This window comes from Cavia porcellus, unplaced genomic scaffold, assembly GCF_034190915.1.
Source record: "Cavia porcellus strain 051 isolate PalLab524CR breed Dunkin Hartley unplaced genomic scaffold, mCavPor4.1 scaffold_24, whole genome shotgun sequence".
In the NCBI taxonomy this organism is placed as follows: Eukaryota; Metazoa; Chordata; class Mammalia; order Rodentia; family Caviidae; genus Cavia; species Cavia porcellus.
Window position 1 is genome coordinate 10,338,051 of NW_026947507.1, and position 19,780 is coordinate 10,357,830.

Below are 19,780 nucleotides of genomic sequence, written 5' to 3' on the forward strand. Positions count from 1 at the left end.
ATGAGACATTTCAATGCATAAAAGCAAAACTATAGTATTTTTGAAAATCACTTACGTCTTCACTGTTCTAAGCTCTTTAAATGTATTCCTTTATTTCTTCATCACAACAATTGCATGAGTTATTCATTGATATCCTCATTTACTGAGATACAAAGAAAAGCTTGGAGAAGTCATCTTCCTTATGGTGACATTATGAAGCAGGCATTCCTGTGACATCAGTCACTGTGCTTTCCTCATTTCACACGTTGCTTAATAAACTGTGAGAAATGTCTCTCTGTAACTCAGTACATTGTTATATTATTTAAGATGACTGCCTACCTACAAACTTGTGTTCTTTTTATAAATAAAAAAATTAAAACTATAGTTTTATGGACAATGCACAATCTACAAGTAATCCAGACAGAGAATAATTTAAAGTTGTACAATTATGAATTTGTTAATCTTGTAATTTCACTGAAAATTAATTGCAGAACTGACTATGTTTTTCTCTGGCTGTCGAACTTTGCTTGATGTTGCTATAGTAGTTATTCCAGGTCTAACTGTCTCAAACTTTTAAAAAAGCCACAAACCACAGATTTTGAACACTTTGGCACTCAAATCACTTAATGGACTGAACATCTACACTTGCTTTCCTCATGCAAAATATATCATTTGACTTGAAGTTTTAAATATTATGAATTGTAATTTTACCAGGTCTTGTAACAGCAAGCAAAAATACCAAAGTGACACCCAGGATTTGGAGGCAAATTTATTTACATCAATAGGCACTGAATGGAATAATTCCCAGAATATCAGGCCCTGATCTCTGGTAGTCTAGGGCTTATATGAGATAAGCAAGCAGGAAATACAGAGTCAGAGTGGCTTGTCATTTTGGGACTGGTTACACAATATGCATCACAGTGACCAGTGACCAGAGATAGAAGCAACCAGAACTAGAACAGGAACTATGACTCGGACAACTAACAACTAAAGTGTTTCTGTTACAGTCTTGCATGATTCTTTTTCTTTATTCTCTGGGCCTTATTTTTTTCCTGGTAAACCACAGAAAACCAAGCAAGCATTCAAAATGGATCACTCCTGGATAAAACATTAACTAATTGGGATAATAAAGCAAACAATTAAATACCTTTAAATTGCTACTAATTAAAATTCTTTAAAAAGTAATAATAAATCTAGTTGTATGACTGAGTCATGTAACTGAATAAAGTGGCCTAGTGAAATAAACTGTAAATATAATTCAAAGTAAAAAAAAAGTCTTCATTACTAAGTAACTGAAGTGAAAAGTTTTAGCCTAAATTTTTAAAACCTTATCATGAATATTAGTAACTTCAGATTCTTTATCCAGTGTTCCACGTTTTAGATAAAATCATAATATAAATTGGGTTCATTTAAAGTTTTAAAAGGAAATTTCTGGAACATTTAAAAAGTCTGAAAACTGATAATAAACTTTTTCTAAAATACTGCAAAAGTCTTCCCTGAAGCCCCTTCTGAATGACCCTACCTCCTTCACTGAGATTTGATATTTCTCAGAAAATTCAGCTTGGCTGAACACAGCCTCTGTTCTCTGTAGGCTGCATGAACTACAGTTGAAATTAATTTAGCAGTGATATTTGCATAAGGAAACACTCTGATTCTTTAAGGCTACACATCACTATAACAGTTCATTCTTACAGTGTGAACTGTAAGAGCTCATTATGATGGTGAAGTTCATACGTCAACATGAGTGGTTTTTACCACACAGCTACTAAAACATTGCTTTGGCATGTCTTGGTGAAAGTGCTTCCAAAAAGATGAATATTTGAATCAGTAGACTCAGTAAAAAGAATCTTCTGCTATTAATGTGTTGGATTATCATGCAATGCACTGAGGGCATAACAATAAGTAAACAAAGGAAAGATGAATTATCTCTACTGCCTGGACCTAGGAACATATTGTAAGGAATTAAGTACTAAAGCTTTTGATCTTGGATTGACTTACAACATCATATTCCTGATTCTCTAGTTTTCAAGATGGAGACTTATGGTAACTTCTCATGCACAATAGTCGTATGAGCAAATCTCCATAATACTTCTTCATATTTTATATTATATATATATATATATATATATATATATATATATATATAGTGTCTGCTTCTCTGGAGAAGGCTGAGTAATATAGTGAGTTAACAGTTTAGTGGAAAGGCAATATTTCAACAACAAAAAATGAGAAATGCATGGGAAGATAGCTTGGCACAGGTGATGCAGCAAGTGAGAAGTACGGGGGGACATCAGTGAAAGAGATCATCATAGCCACAAGCTCTGGGGAATGTATATGCACCCTCTGAGTTTCTTCCTTCTTCCATTTATAAATCACTGGGCAACTACTTTGTACCAATTACAGTACTAGATCTGGGATGATGAAAATGACCATAATACAGGCTGTAACCTAAAGGAATTTGCAAACATATTGGCTACATCAGAGGAGAAACAATACAAATGGGAATTGCAATGCATTTTGGAAAAGGCTGTACTAGAGGAATATACAGCTTTAATGTACATTCAAAGTTTTAATGTTTTAGCAATATGCTAAAGCAATCAATAAAAGATAAGTAATTCATTGAAGAATATATATTGAGCATCTACACTGTATGAATTCTTGTATAATTTCTGTGAAATGTATTAAATGATAGAAGAAAGATATAAGTATTTAGCGAAGTTAAAAAAGAAAAATTTAATTTACTTTTCCAATAAAGAGCATTAGGTGAAGGCTTTTTAACAGAGAAAGTTACCAAGTTCAATGCATTCTGTACTGGAAAAATTAAAGAAGCATAGCAGAATACCAAGAACAGCATTGCAAAAAAGACATTAAGGTAGAAAACAAAGAAATCCCACTTTTCAAGGCTAAAAGGCGCTGGAGGGAAAGATAAGGCTGGAGACTCAAAATTCAGGCCTCATAGGCTTAACTGATGAGATAGATAGAAGTCAGCCACAAGGAGGTTGATGTGAAATCCATGAAAATGATGTCTTTGAGGAAGACAGATGTATTACAATGGAATAGCCAAGAGTAAAGAGTCATTCACTTCCTTTCATAAATTTACTTAGGAAGGCCAAGAAGAACTGTCTACATAAAGTGCTAAATTTACTTGTCTGCAGCTATGACAGAATGATTATGGATACAGCATTAGCCGGCTCCAGGGTTAGTGGTTTTCCCAGCAGAGGCGGTGAACTTGCACTCAGTGTCAAAGACACCTTGTTATCACCATCTCAGTAGACTGGGAAATGTTAAGAATTGAGGTTTGGGCTTGGACACAGACAGAATTCTGAAACAGGGAAAGCTGTTTCTTAGTTTCCACAAGATTTGCTAATCGCATCCACACAGCATCATAGAAAGGGTGGTATTTCAAGGAAAATGTAACCCATTTCTAGTTAAAATAGTTGTAACTCAGCAACATGTGATTTGGCAAGATATAGCGTAGCCCTAATACTTTACAACTTCTCTTCTAAACCTCTTTTCATTTGCAATAAGAATTCATGGTTTGCCAACTACCCATGAAGCTTGAATCTTGAGAGACTTCAGATTTTTTTCTTCACACGTGAATGCCAAAATGCATTCTAGTTCTCTTAACTAGAAAAGTGAGAAGATTCTTGTCAAATTAGTTTCATATAAGGTACTTACACAGGATACTGATGCACAACTGTGAGTGAATTTCCTTCTTCTGAGATATGTATCAGAAGGAAATACAGAACGTGGAGACAGTTTGCTGAAATAAGAAAGCAAAGTCCTATAAAATAGCTCCTTTGAGTCTACAGGTTGGCTGAGTCACTGGGGGACACTGAGTAGCTTCTGAAAAAACAAAATAAAATTTAAGCCAAAAGGTGGTAACAGAGATGGGAAAAAAGAGGAATTCGGCATTTCTCAGGCTAAATTGCAAATAATATTTAGAGACAACAGGACCAGTTGCATATATTTAATATTTAATGCCGTGGATAGCATCTCAATTTTTTATTTTCCACTGATGGACTTTGACATGTAATGTTATCTCCATATCCATAAATGCATATGATAATCTGTCCTAAGAACTGGCATAAAATTTTTTACCTCTCTTCATACTTAAATGAATATATTTAAAAGATCTTAATATTCTTTTGTTATTTATGTCAGGGAAAATTCATTTTAATTTGTCTTTTTGAAGACATTGAAGAGGACCTCAGAAAATGAAAAGACATTCCCTGTTCAAGGATATGAAGAACAAATATTGTGAAAATGGCCATTCTCCAAAAATTGTTATACAGATTGAATGCAACCCCTATCAAAATACCACTAGTATACCTTACAGACCTAGAGAAATCATTCCTAAAATTTATCTGGAACAACAAAAGACCTAAATTAGCGAAGGCAATTCTGAGCACCAAAAGCAAAGCAGGAGGCATCACAATTCCTGACTTGAAGTTATACTACAAAGCTACGGAATTAAAATCAGCATGATACTGGAATAAAACAGACCTGAAGACCAGTGGATCAGATTGGAATATACAACTACAATGACAAACACATAGAGACCTTATCTTTGACAAAGGGGCCAAAAGCTTTCACTGGAAGAAAGATAGTCTCTTTAATAAATGGTGCTGGAAAAACTGGCTCTCTATATGCCGAAAACTAAAACTAGACCTATGCTTATCACCATGTACTAAGCTAAAGTCAAAATGGATCAAAGATCTAAATATCAAAAACAGAGACACTAAATCTACTGGAAGACAAAGTAGGTAGAAATCTTAAAGACATAAGGGTAGGTAGAGAATTCATGAACAAAATTCAAACCACACTGAAAATACTTCCCAGAATCAGTAACTGGAATCTCATTTATTAAAATGTTTTTGCATGTCAAAAGAAATCTCCAGCAGAGTAAAAAGGAAACCTATGAATTTTGAAAAAATCTTAGTCAGCTGTCCATCATGCAAAAGACTTGTATCTAGAACATATAAAGAATTTTTAAAAATCAGAACCCCAGAATTCAAAGACCCAATCCAAAAGTGGGTGTCTGAGATGAATACACAGTTCTCAGATAAAGAAATACAAGTGAGAAATAAATACATGAAAAATGTTCAGCATCATTGGTCATTAGAGAAGTGCAAATTAAAACTACACTGAGACTCCATCTCACTCCAGAAAGAATGGTCAGGATCAAGAAAACTACCAACAACAAATGCTGGAGAGGCTGTGGGGAAAAAGGAACTCTTCTGCCCTGTTGGTGGGAGTTATAGACTGGTACAACCACTGTGGAGGTCAGTCTGGAGATTCCTTAAAAATCTGGGATCAGAGGTCCCATTTGACCCAGCTGTTCCACTTCTGGACATATTCCCAGAAGAACTGAAAACATCACACCACGGTGATATATGTGTGCACCCATGTTTATAGCAGCACAATTTGTAATAGCCAGATCTTGGAAACAACCTAAATGCCCATCAACTGAGGAATGGATAAAACAGATATGGTATTTTAATATAATAGAGTGCTACTACTCAGCTGTAAAGAATGATGACATTGAGATATTTATAAGTAAGTGGATACAACTTGGGAGCATACTCATAATGAAATAAGTCAAACTCATATGAGTAAATACCATATTGCCTCCCTAGTGTAAGAAATGGTAAGAGTACATAAGATACAAAATTCTCAATAAATACAGTGAAAGGGTAAGAAGAAAAATATACCTAGATTTGTTATAAACTCATCTAGGATAGCTAAGATGACTGTGCTACAAATTCTATGAGTTCATAGACTAAAACCATTAATATTCATAGGATTGGAACAATTTTGCATATTTGTGTCAGGTGACCTGAGAAGCTTTTGAGGATCACTACGTAAAATATCAACCTTAGTTCTGTTCCTTCCACCATGTTTTGAAGGCCTGTATCATTACTGTTTTGGGCTCTTTGCTATTGTTATTTATTTGTCTTTTTTTGTTTCCTTTTTTTCTAGTAATACCTTTTGTTTTGTTTTTTTCCCTCTAATGCAGAAAGGATAGGTATACATGTAGAGGCTTAAACATGCCTAGAACTTTGCCTAAACAGTTTATGACAATTGATTATATTATATGTGATGAAATGAACAGCTATATGAAGAAAAACAGGCATTATGGTATCCATTTCTGATTTTGTATCATGATGCTATAAAATCCAATAATGCTTCTATTCTTTGTTCAGAGTGGTTTTAGTCTGTTTTGTATTGCTTAATTTCAACATACATTAAGGTGTGGACAGCCATTTTGAAGAGAACAAGAGACATGGCAGCCATTGTTAATTTTTCCATTGTCTGGTTTTGAAGGCTTGTAATGCCTTCATTACCCTGTTCAGATAGGTTTTATACTATTTTGTTTTGTATGAATTCATTGTATGTGAAGACATGGACAACTATTTAGAAGAAAACAAGAGACATTATGGTAGCCACTGTAGATCTCCTGTTGTCTTGTTTTGAAATCTGTATCACTTACATTGTTTGCTTTTGACCTACTTTGTTCTGTTTTGTTATGTTTAGTTTTACCCTATTTTTAAAATAAAATAAAATTAAAAGAAAAAAAATAATTTGTCTTTTTGAAGTTTCCCTAGAACATTCATTTAGAAAAGACAGGGACTGCATGTATTCATGTATTGAAGACTGTACATATGACAAGTTTCTTGAAGAAGCCCTCATTTTGAGTGATTCTTAAAAACACCAGATGATTGCAATTTGCTTACATTTGAAAAAAAGACATTTGCATTTGACTCAAATTTAAAATAATGTTGAAATCTTCATCTTGCCACAAAATAGTTTGAAAAATAGTCTGTAGAAAAAATAAACTTGCTTTAAAATGCAGAGCTTATCATTTGAAAAGGTTTGCCCACTTTTATATAAATGAAAATACCTGTGTTGTGGTAACTACTGCTGATTATTTCCACTAGCTGGCCAGGAGTAGAAAGAAAGCTGTCTTGAGAAGTGGATAAAGGAGGTACAGTTTTCAGCACATTTATAGTTCTATCTCATTAAACCAGAAAAAACATTCAAATGACAAGTTTTGTTGCTTACTTTGAAGTATTTTAAATTTAGATTCATTAAACATAGTGCTGTAGTATCTGAGCTCAACATTGCATTCAGTGCTTCTTCCAATTCACTTCCAGCACTGTAACGCAGGCTCTTCTTCCATCCTAAGGGACACAGAACTTTCCCCAGGTTTTCCAAGACAAATCTCCTCAGAGCACTAAGCGCTAACCGAATTCCTTATTTGCTCTTTTTCCCACTTTGAGTCCTATGAGTTGAATTATGATTCTGCTCAAGACACTGAACTTTTACCTCTAGTGCTTATGAACATGACCTTATTTGGAAAAAAGTCTATCTTAGTTCATCTTTGTTGTTATAACAGAATATTTTACACCAGATAATTTATAAATAACATAAATTTATTGCTCATAGTACTAGTAAACCCAAGGTCAAGGATATTAGTTGTCTGGTTAGTGCATACCTTCTACATGTTGTCACACAACTGAAAGGCTGAGTAGGCTGTCTGAGGCCTTTCACATAAAAACGACACTAATCTCATTCAAAAGGTAGACAGACTTCATGACCTATCACCACTCAAATGCCCCATTTCTTAATAATATCGCCTCAGGGTAACATTTCAGTCTATGAACTCTGGGTGATACAAGTATCCAGTCTTTGAAGATTATCAATTTAAGCAGAGGTCTTTAGGATAGGATCTAACACAATATGGTTATATCCTTATGAGAAGGGACAATTTGGACACAGACACATCCATGCAGGAAGAATTCCATGTGAAGGCTGGAGTCATGCTAGCACCAGCAAGAAAATATGAGAAATTAGGAGGGAGGCCTGGACCAGACAGGTCATCCCTCAGCACCGCAAGAAGAAGCATGGCCCCACTAACATCCTGATCTTAGACTTGAGACAAATTCCTGCTGTTTAAGCCTTGTATTAATCTATGGTACTTTGTTACAACAGCCTTGACAAATTAATACAGTCTTCCATTCATTTTATTCTGCTGTCATTATTCACTTGCTAAAGCTCTGTTTGATTTTACTATTTTCCCAGTGGAAAACTTTGCTGTCTTACTTTAGCATACCTGCTAAACTGGTGTCAGACACAAGCAGGTGCGTAAGTATTTGTTCTTAAAAGAGGACCACACTAATTAGTATCATGTTCAGAAAAGTTGCTTCAAAGAACTGAGAAAAAATGACATCTGTCTACAATCTGCTTTTTAGATCTTACTTATACATCTTACAATACTGTATGTAAGCATTGTAATCAAGTTTGTTTCTCTGCTGCACGTTAAAAACACTGAGTTAATCCACTGTTGCCTCTTGCTAGTCTTGCCTTCAAATTTCAACTGGTCACAAACACATGAATTTGAGATGTACATTACGCCACCCACATAGTTTTGTGAATTGTTTCAAGACATTTATATTCCTCCTCAAAATGCAGACATTTTAGAAAAAATTTATATCTAAAATTAAATGATTAATTATTTGGGAGTTGAAATTGTATTTTATTCAGATGAGAACCTTACATATTATGTGTAAAAGTAGCATGCAGAGTAGATATTCAGAACATATATAGATTTAAATACGATTACTATAAATTAATATAATGTGTTCAAATGTGATTCTGAGAAATTTTCTGCCAATTTCATAGAAAAAAGAAGAGCTGATATCACAACAGAAGTTGGAGTCATACAGCCAAAGAATTCAAGCAGCTTCTAGAAGATGCAAAGAAAGAAATTCCCTTCTAAGACCTCCAACAGCATTGAAACCCTGCAGTACCTTGATTTTAGTTCTTTAAATCTCATTCAGAATTGAAGCCCCTAGTACCATACCAAAGTTCATCTGTATTGTTTTATGCACATTGAGGCAGCATCAATCAGAAACTAGTGTATGACTAAAAGTATCACATTTGGGTATTCCAGGACTTTATAAAATATTTTTCAGAATAAGTAAACTTAAAAGTGCTATAAGAAAATGAATTATAATCAATTATTTTTATCAAATAAGGCATGTGCCAATTACAGATTCAATATTCAAATCAGCATATTTGGCTCCAATGAGTTTTAAAATATAAAACCCCATTTAACTCAGCACTTGGCAAAAATATTTGACCTTACTATCATCTTACATCACACACACACACACACACACACACACACACACACACACACACATTTTCTCTCTCTCTCTCTCTCTCTCTCTCTCTCTCTCTCTCTCTCTCTCTCTCCCTTCCTCCCTCCCTCCCTCCACATCATCTACTAACTTCCCCCCCAACATATTGGAGAAATTATGAAGTGAGCTACTTAGATCTGCAGATCACAGAGAAATTTCCTTTGGAGACGTTCAAACAAGACAATCTAAAAGAGCAACTTTCTAGGTCTCAAATTGAAACTTACCTGGATTAATGTAACATACATTGTGGGCATAATCAACAAAGGATAATAAAGTTCATATGACATTCCAGATAATAAGACATTTGAAATCTTGATACTTTACATATTTAGAAATTTAAAAAGTCAATTTTTAAAGTGTCCCTTCTAGTGACAGCATCAGTTATCACCCTTTTCCTTTATCAGTTTACTGAAGAAGTTTCACAGATACTCCTGAAATAATTTCCTATCCATGTCCTTTTGCTTCTATAGTGTGTAGTGCATACTGACAAATGGAGGGAGGTCATGTGCACCTCAAGCAGGAAGGATGCTCTGGCCATTTACGACAGAACCTCAAGTGTTTCTGAAGCTGAGTTTTCTGATTCTAATTAGTCACAGACCACAATGCATAATTCTTTGCAACAGCAAGAGGTTGTTACCCCATTTTATTTAGCACCTACTAATAGAAATGTGTACTCTGAAATTCAGGTTTTTATGCTCTATTATTATTGATTAAGGGATTCATTGTATGCAGCCACTATTTATTGATGATTATTTTTAAGTTTCTGGGGGTTACAGTGGTGAGGAAAACAATAACAAACCACTCTGCCTGACCTCATAAATATTTCGGTCTATTAAAATAGATGGCCCAATGTTAATCTCAAAATTAAATTGCAAATCTATTCGGCAAGTCAAAGAATAAACCACTACTGACAATTTAATTAGAGTAGTTTTTTCTAAATATAAGTTTATCTCTAAGTCAGATCATACATATGATCAAATACAAGTAGTTTCATGGCAGAGAAAAATGTATTATTATATATTCCCTTATTTTTTAAAAACAGGCTCTACTCAGACTTTATACCATAAAGCCTATTAGGTCTGCGCACATTTTTTCAGAATTTAGGTTTTAAACAAACATTCAAAGAGGATTAATGAAAGAAGTAAACATGAAAAACCAGACAGTAAAATTTTAGGTATTCACCAAAAAGGCAAATGTAGTATTTTGATTATAATTGCCTATGCTGAGTTTATGGTTGGAATGTGAGGTATCTAAATTTTGTACTGCAAAATTTTAAGAGGTCAACAAAAAAATTGGCAATAGTGTAGTGCTCCACATTCTCAATCTAAAATTGATGCAATGAAAAAAATCTATGATGAATGAAATGTGGCTCCACACTGTGGTGACACCCGTCAGCAGGTCTGGTGTGCTGGCTAATGTTTCCCCAGTGTAACTCCTCCACCCTTCAACCTGCCTATGTCCTATGAGGCTGACTTTTAGGGAGTTGCATTAATGGTCTCTGTTGCTGGAGGACTTCCTGGTTAGACTTAGCAAATGAAAAATCTAAGCACAGTATCAGAAGACAAAAGAACAATGAGTAGAATGTTTGTTCCTATGTTATTTTTATACCAATGAGAAAGAAATGGCTATAGACCCTACCATAAACCATGTTACTCTTCAACCTCCTTCTCCTGTTGATACCGTTCTTCGGGTGTGCTTTTTTGACTTTCTGCTATTTTCAATGAATTTCTACATCTCAAAGTGGTTCCTATAGTCTTGCACCTCTTCAATTAGACTCTGTTTCATTGTCCTGAAAAATCCTGTTTGAATTGCCTATGTATTTCCTGCTAGGGCCCACCTGTCTAGGACCACAACAAGTTTATGTAATGCCGTCATACAAATCATGATTAATGCAGTACTTTGTGTTTGCCAGTATTTGTGATTAAGAGCTTGTTTAATTAGACCCTGTCCCCAAACCAATGCCTCCATAAGATCCCTGGATCTTATGGCCACTTTGTTCTCACAAGAGATGCTACAATGTAAGTTTGGCGACTTGACTGCTTTATATGTGATGAACAAGTTTTAATGTTTGTTGAGACTACTAGAAAAAAAATCTTGCACGATTAAGTTGAGAAAGTTTGGCAAGTATATAGTGGGTCTAAATTATAACTTTATTTGTTTTTCATAATTTAGTGATCCAATCCATGTTTCCCTAAATTTTGGAACTAACTTGAACAAAGCCTTTTTTTTTTTAAACTTCACTCCCTTAATTTAGTTAAATCTGTAAGATGACTCTAGATTGGACTAGGAGCTGATCTCAAAGGGATGATTCATATGATTGTATCAGTTTTCATTTTGCATAAAATGTCTATTATATAAATATTAACAAAAATTATGCTTAGAGCAGTTTATGTGGACTAACATAAAATATCCAATAGCAAAATTTGTCTAACACCACAGATCATAAATTTTGGTTAACTTAATTTCTTTATTTATTAGTTATATGGTAATAATTGAGACACTACTATATTAACTTTCTTGTTTTCTAGTTCTAGTGAATGCTCCTTTTGATTTCAATATTAGATTTTTAATCATATTTTTCAATTATAATTTTTTATTATATGGAAATAGGCTCTTTTATTATGTAATAAACTGGTAATATGAAAAGGAGAAACAGAAGGCAGGTATATAGATACACAAATAAAAGCTATTATTTTCACTAAAGTGTTAGAAAAATTGATAGTAGCAATAACCTCATACTTATTTTTATGACAAAAGTTAATTCATTTATAATGCTTATTTGAGGCCAGGTATTATAACAACAGTGTAACTTAAATAGGTTGGCTCGGTTTTTGAACTATAAAATGTTTTGAGATTCTCAGTAGTGTACCATATAAATGGAAATTACTAGAAAACCTATGACATCTTGATAGCAAAAAAGGTCCTGTCTTATCTATCTGTATTTGATCATACTTCTAATTGAAGTAATTTTATATAGCTTGCAATATGTTTATGTTTACATTGGGTGACAATATGGGAAAATATAAATTTCCTATTGAAATATTTCCTGTGTTCTTTATCTTTTGGAACTGTTTAAAATTAAAGGGTTTCAGCCAATTTCATAAAGATACTTATATTGACATTACTTCCTATGTATCATAAAAACAACCTTTTGAAACTAAAATGTTTTGAGTAAAAACTTTATTTACATTTTTATTTTTGGTACAATTTTGAAAGTTATACTCACACTGAATTAGAACACTGGACCTTCAAAAGTGCTTAAAACAGCTCAAATTCAAAATTATTCTAAAATGAAGCAAAAGCAAAGGCACACTAGAAAGTGGAATTAGTTTGATTTTTCTTGCTGAGAAAGATCAGGCAGGATGCAATGAAAGGAACTGAATTTTAGCAGTTACAGGAACATTGCATTAAATGCAAACATGTTTTTAGTTTTCTGAGATTTCATTTGAAAAAGTTATGCAGTTTAATTAAATATGGACTGATATTCCTAAACATAAAACCAAACCTTTGTGATGACAGATATATGTAGTTTTTCTAGATCTAAAACTATATATTAAATCTCTCTACGTTTTTCTGCTGCCAGTAAATAAAGAGCAAATTCCTGACCTTAACATTCACTTTATAACTTTCTGTTTAAAAATAGAAACATCAAGCAAGATGAAGGAAAACATAGCTAAAATGTCATGGTCCAGGGCCCCCATCTATTCTAGGTCCTCTCTCTTTCCTGACACTGCGAAATTAGTAAGCAGTGTGTGTACACACCCGTACACACTAGCACCAGTGTAATGGAATCACCCAGGGCCGTTCTTTCACCGACCATATATTTTAAATATAAATTACAGTACCTACTGAAATGGATTAAAAACTTCATAAGATCAATTTCACAGGCCAAAGGAGAGCAAACTCATAATATGGGTATTTAAACAATAGTGAACATAAAATAGCAAGGATGTCAGGCAATTTGCCGAAAAATTACAAGAAGGTCCATTTGCATAGGGCACCTTGCTGTTGCTACAGTGTTCTGTTTTAGTCTTCAAGTGGTTTTGGCATCCCACTAAACTTCTGACCTGAGCATTGCATGGAAAATCTTCTCCCATGTGCCTTCACTTAGAAATCAGCTTACATCAGCTTACAAATTATTACAATTAATCACTCCAGTGTTGCGCACTCAATTATTGTGTAACTCTCTGGATCATAGCTACCAAGGCATAGCAGGAGGTCAAAGTGGCAAGAAGTCTGATGAGGGTGACTAAGGCATGAAGGTCTTAAGATTTTGTTGCTCTTATGTTTGTCAGTTCCCTTTGATCATATCTCCTGTAAGCACATTTTTAAAAACATTGAATACAAGGCGTAGATTACTGATCACATGCTTGTGTTAGTCACATGCATTTGGATTTGAAACCTGGTTTCACTGGCAACTTTCACAGTCGGGCAAGTAACTAAACAATGCTAAGCCTTACTTTTTAAGTGCTTAAATGAAAAAAGGTGGTAATAATCCTTAGCCCACCAGGATACGGTAATGGTTCATTTACTTATTTATTTTCTTGTTTCTGTGTTTTAATTTAAAGAGAAAAAGCAATAAAAATGATATACAACTTCAAAGCAAAACAGGAGAGTAACAAAGATTAATACATTGTATATTGTTATCTTCAAAGTAGTTATTCAGATTACAAGATATAGGCATGAAAATATGACCAAAAGTGTAAACACAAACTTTTGTTTCAGTGAACTAGTTGAAATCAATAGTATGACTATCTCACCTATCATATATGTTTTCTTTTCTCTTACTTCTTTTCTCCTTTCCCCCATCCAAGTTTCTCTTTTGTTTTGAACAGGTTCTTCCCATTGCACAATATCTATAGTATGTTTTGGGTGATATTTACCCTTTCAGCTTCTTAGGGAGACAATACAATGTTTACCATCTTTTGACTTTCAGTCTATAAATATATTTTTGAGTTAAACATGTTTATTGTATACAGTATATTGTTGGATCTTGTTTCTAGATCCATTCTGCCAGTCTATCTTTTTGTTTGTTTTGGCTTGATAAGTTCAGGCCATTTACACTGATGGTTACAACTGATGTGTATTGGCTTATTTTTGTCATGTTATTTTCCTGTTGTTGATTCCCCTCTGTTTGTTAAGTGTTTACTGCTTAGGGGTTTCCTCCTCTGGTTATTTTTGGAATTGTCCTAACTCTTATCTCAGGCTAGAGTATTTTTTAGTATTATTTGTAGAGTTGATTTCATGTTCATGGATTTCTTCGTTGATTCTTTATAATGGAAATATCTTATTTCTCCATTAATTCTGAAAGATAGTTTTGCAGGGTATGTCACTCTGGATTGGAAGTTCTTTTCCTTCAAGAGTTGAAAAACTTCATTCCAAGGTCAACTTGACTTGAGGGTTTGTGTTGAGAAGTCATGATTCTGATGAAGTTTCCTTTATAGGGGACCTCTTTCTTTCATTTAACAGTTTTTAATATTTTGTTCTTTTGCTGAATTTCTGGAATCTTGATTTATTTTTATATGTCTCAATGTAGTTGAGTTTTAACCATGGCTCTTTGGAATACTACATACATCATTTATTTGTAAGTCAAATTCTTTTTTTTTTTTTTTTTTTTTTTTGTCTTTTTCGTTTTTATCCATAACGGGGATCGAACTCATGACTGCCTGCTTGCAAGGCAGGCGCTTATGCTGCTGAGCTAAATCCCCAGCTCCCTTAAGTCAAATTTGTTATCCACACTTGGAAAGTTTTCTGCCATTGTTGCTATGAAAATGTTTTTATGGCATTTGCGCTGTCTCCAGCTTTCTCAATGACCCCAAACAATCTTACATTATCCTGTTGTACTTAAACTTATAGCTGTTGAGATAGTTTATTTTTTAGTTTTTATTTTTTGCTTTTTTTCAGATATCTTTCTTTTCATAATCACTAACTGATATTCCATCTTCAAGGTCTAAAATTCTAGGCTCTTCTTTCAGTCTGTTGCATACACCTTTGATAGAGGTTTTAATCTTTCAAATTTCTGTTTGATCTGGTTAATGGATTCCATTTGTTTCCTACATTGGGAATTTTTTTTCTACCATTTTGCTAAGATAAACCATTCTTTTATCTATGACTTCTCTAATATCTTTGATTTTAGACATCATCTCTTTTTCTACCTCAGAGAGTAATTTCTTTGTAACCTTTTCCATTTTTTTGTACTTATTTTTCTGTTGTTTCAGAAAGTTACAGTGTTTTACTTCCAATTTATCTATCCCATTGGGTTCTGGGCTTGTCCTAGATATTCTGGGAATCTGAGTTTCCATTGTGCTTCTGTATCTTATCATTTTTTTATTTTCTTTTTTTATTTTATTTTATTTTTTGTGTTGATGCCAATTTCTTATGACAGACGGCTTTATTACTAATTTTGAGAATTCTCTAAGAGATATCTGTTCTTCAGGGATGTTCTCTAATGTAGGTGGTTCCTTATAGCTATCCCAAAAATCCACCTTCAAAATTTATAAAATATGCAAAGATATTACCCTGCTTAGCTCCCAATCCTTTAGTATGGGCTCTAGTGATGATATGAGCCCATACAACCACAGTGTTATCATATAGGGGAGAAAAAATGACTATAACCTGTGTGATGTCATGGCTAAAGAAGATTGCTTCAAGCACAGCTTAATTGCTGACAAACTATGGTAACCATAAACCAGCCACCCCCAACCATATGAGCAAACTCTAAACTTATATAACACAATCAAATATGTAGCATGCCCTTGTATTCAGTAATTTTTCCCTTAGTGGTGTGGTTTTTACTCTTCTTTGCTGAGTGTAATGTTAAGATGTATATGGGACAGGATACAATGATTAATAAAGTCAATTATACAGAGACGAGGCTGGAGGTCAGAGTATGATTACCCTTGTTTTGTGGAACTGGAAGACATATTAGGGAAAGAATGAAATAGAATATGAAAAAAAATCAGAAAGGAAAGAGATAAAGTTTACTCACTTGAAAGTTTAAATTCAAGAAGTAGTTGAAGAAAAAAGAAGAAAATGTAAAAGAAAGATAAGAAACCTGAACAATGAAAAAAGGAAGGAAAAAAGAAAATGAGAACAAAAAAAAAGAGAAGAAAAGAAAGAAAAGCAGAAAAGGGAGACCAGAGAAAGAAAAGTTAAGAGAGAAAAAAAAGTCCCAAAACAAAAATTTCCACAAATTATAAGACCACATCCAACCAGACAGGAAAGGGATAGTTAAACAAGGGAGACTAAGAGAAGCGACACCCTTCAGGTGTTTACCGTTCTGTAATAACGTCCGTGTTACATCCCAGAAATGTGCTGGGTATGGAGTTGACCTTGGTTTCTGGTTGGAGGCTGGGACTGGTCTTCTGTTGGTTGAGTTCCCAGAGCCCACCTGTTGGCTGTTTGCTGCAGCCTCAAACACTTCCACTTGGCTGGTCTCACTGATGACACGCCACAGGCATGGGGCACTGTGTGTCTGGGACATGGCTGTTCTGGGTCTCCGTGTGTCAGTCGGTCTACCCATCCAAGACATGTGTGCACTCATGCACCCTGCCCAGTTGTCCTGGCTCTTAGAGTTCTGCTCAGTCGGCCTGCCAAAAGCATGTGTCCTAAGGGTTCATTTAAATAATAAATATAGATAACCTAGCAAAACTCCTAGTGCTTTACGAGGTAGATATTTTCTTAAGTAGCTTCAAAGGTGTTTTTTTTTTTTTTTTTCCACCATTTCTCCTTTGTTTCCCATCCGCCCTCTGCACTGGGTATTTTACAGTCCTTGTGTCCTCGTGTCCCATCTGTATCTTGCAGTCTATCGGATACAGGGACAGAATTCTGTCCTCCATGTCTACATTCAGTCTTTTCAAGCCTTAGCTCCCATCAGAGTCCTCACAAGCTCTCTCACCCAGACCCACCAAAATGGTCACAGTGCACACCACTGAGAATCTTGCCTGATTCATGTTTGTACATGCTCCCCTCCCCACTGCAAGAAAAGTTCAGTTCAACTTTTAGCACTATACTCCGCAGTCGCTTCACCTTTCATGACTGTTTCTTCCTTCACTGTGTTGTATTTGGCCTTACAGGTCCCACCTCTTCACGCTGTGATCATACTGTGCCTACTTGTTAGTCTCTCCCATCAGATGAAGCTGGATGGAGATTGATGAAAAGCATCTCTATATCTCTGTTCTTTTGATCTTTCAGCTTTCACCCTAACAGACTATCATATTTCAGGTGTTTAGTAAATATTTGTTGAATAACAGTTAATGCAACTATGAAACTGAGACCAGAAATGGGCATAATTTTTAATTCAATAAAATGTAATGGTTGTGCACTATGCATAAACAAGACAGTTCCTGCCAGGTAATAGTCTTTGAGGAGAGAGAACATAGACAGTGGCAATATAACCTATGGACTGTTATGGGCACCCAGGGAAGAATCATCTATTCAAAAATGAAAACATTTTTAAAAAGTCATTCTGAGTTAAAGCTTGCCCTTCAAAAGAACCCCTCTAGAGCATTATCATTATTATTTATTTTCAAATTTCAAATATAGCAACTTATACATATGATCAGTGAAACTGTCCATGAATTTAATACTCTGGTCCACTTGTGCAAGTTTATATAGAATATGTAACAATTTCAAATAATTCAAATTAATAAAATATTCTGAGTCTAAAATTAAATTAAGCATAAATACATATTTGGTAATTTAGAAAAGCACTTTAGGTTGTTCCAGTGACTCAAGATCAGTGTGAAATTAAATCATAATGCACAAAAGTATGGTATTTGTAACATATATTAAATTGAATTGTCTATAAGCAAGTTTTTACTGAGATATCTAGAATTTTCATACCTAGTATGTATGAGGGCCACCTAGTTCATTCTCAAAGGATATTTGCTATTACTAATAACACAGCAACATGCTTACTCTTTCTCTTCTTTTTCTTTACATTGAAGACAGCTACTTTGTAGGAATATATGTATGATATGAGTAGTTTCTGCAAAATTAAAGAGATGATTATTTTGTTCAATTTTATCAGATTCTTAATACGTATAACTAGTTGACATGGGTCGCCAAAAGGGTTCAAACTACGAATAAAGGTGGTAGATAAACCAGAATAAATATCTATGAATAACTGCAATCCAGTCTTTGCTCAAGTGACTCTGGCAACATTATTATGTCTGCAAGAACATGTTTCTGCCAAAATGTAGATCAGCCATGGAGAAGAACTAATTCTTAACTTTTTCGGTTTTTCTCAGCATTTTTATTGGTCTATTAAGTCTATGTAACAAATTTTCACAAATTATCTTAGTGCCTATATTTTATTTTCCTAAAAATTTTATAGTAGGCTAAACACACAGTTTCATTCCAGATAAAAAATTTTAGTCTACCACTCCTCAATGTATTATTTAGGTTTTTGTCATTATAATGTAATACATGAGACAAGTTTTTGGTAAGGAACATCTGTTTGTCTTACAGTTTTAGAGGCTGGGTGTCCAAATAATATGGTATGGGCTCAGCAAGAGTTTTGACCTATCTCCTCATGATATGGTTAGCAATGGCAGGAACTAGAATTGATTTCATCTCGAACCATAAGCAAAGAGAGATGAGCACAAAGTCATGGCTTTATAATAAATTTGTCAGGAGAATTACCAAGGAGCCTCATAGGAGCTATCTGCTGAGAGCACAACCCCCATGACCTACTGGGCTGACCTTCTAAGATCCACTCCCCCCCAACAGTCTTAGCCCTGGGGACTGAGTCTTTAATCACAGTGAGCCTTTAGAGTTCATAAACTTTATTCAAACCATAGCATGTAACAATATTCAGAGTCAAGGAGAAGTCATGAAACATTAATTCAAAGCAGCAGTCACATAATAGTTTACATTTTTGACATATGGATGACATATTATATGTATTTTATTTTTAGATATAGTATTAGTCAAGAGCTTTATGAACAAACCAGTCACCAAGATAAAGTGAGGGAAAAAGTAAGGAAATCACAGATCACTATATATAAATGTATATTTTAACTTTTCTGAAATTGATATTGCTTTGTTTTTTACATTACAGTATATGTGGATATCCTTACGTGTTTATTTCAGGATTCATCAGGAACAAGAATAAGGGCTATGTACACATATGTATATAATATATATATATAATATATATATATAATATATATATATAATTATCATGTATGCATGTATATTTATACAGCAAATGAAAATATTTAGTGTCACATGAAATGAATGTGTTTCTGTACATTAACATTACCCCTTCCAAACATAATAGCGACTAGAACAAAGGGTGAACACAAAAAGCAGAGGGCACCAGTTTCTGCTGCTTTATTCAGGGGACTCCTGGCAGACACTTTGGCATCTGCAGCTCTCTGATTATAATTATGCAGCTTCCAAAAGCAGCTGTGGTAGAAAATAAATATAATTCTGAGTGAATTCAAAAAGAGCTCTTCTAAAATATTCACTTTATAATACATAAAGGCCTGACAAAAATAGCATCAATGTCTTTATGGTCTCATTCTCATAAAAATAAGACAATAATTGGTCATTATAAAGCAACAAGCTTTGGTATTCACTTTTATGTT